Genomic DNA, 754 nt, shown 5'->3' on the forward strand with positions numbered 1-754 from the left:
TACATGACCATGTGTGTACATATATCTTCGTTATCATTTATCTCAAAATATTTTCTAATTTCCTTTGTGATTTTTTCTTTTGCCTATTGGTTGTTTAGGAGTATGTAGTTTAATTTTTGCAAATTTGTGAACATCTGAAATTTACCGATGTTATTAATTTCATATTTTATTCCATTGCAGACAGATAAAATACTTTGTACAATCTCGATCCCCTTATATTTATTGAGACTTGTTTTGTGGGCTTACATATGGTTTATCCTGAAAGGTGATCCATGTATACTTGAGAAAAATATTCTGCTGTTTTGGGTGTTGTCTTCTATAATTGGGGCTTAGGTCTGGCTGGTTTACGTTGTTGTTGAAATATTCTATACTCATGGTGACCTTCTATCTTGTTATACCTTTATTGAAATCAGGGTTTAAAGTCTCCAATAATTATTGTTGAATTATTTATTTCTCTCTTTAATTCTTTCTTCCTGTATTTTGGGGTCTGTGTTATTAGGTACATATATGCTTATAATGTTTCATATTTTTGATAGATTAAAACTTTTATCATCATTATAAAATATCTTCCTTTTCCTCTAGTAACAACTTTTAAAGTCTGTTTGTCTGATATTAGCATAGCCACTCCAGCCCTCTTTTGGTTACTGCTTGTATGATATATCTTTTCCCATATACTTACTTTCATCCTATTTATGTCGTTGGATGTAATGGGATTCTCTTTTTTTGTTTGTTTGTTTTCTTTTTTTTTTTTTTT

The sequence above is a fragment of the Rhinopithecus bieti genome, unplaced genomic scaffold, assembly GCF_001698545.2.
Source record: "Rhinopithecus bieti isolate Rb0 unplaced genomic scaffold, ASM169854v2 scaffold_67094, whole genome shotgun sequence".
Lineage (NCBI taxonomy): Eukaryota > Metazoa > Chordata > Mammalia > Primates > Cercopithecidae > Rhinopithecus > Rhinopithecus bieti.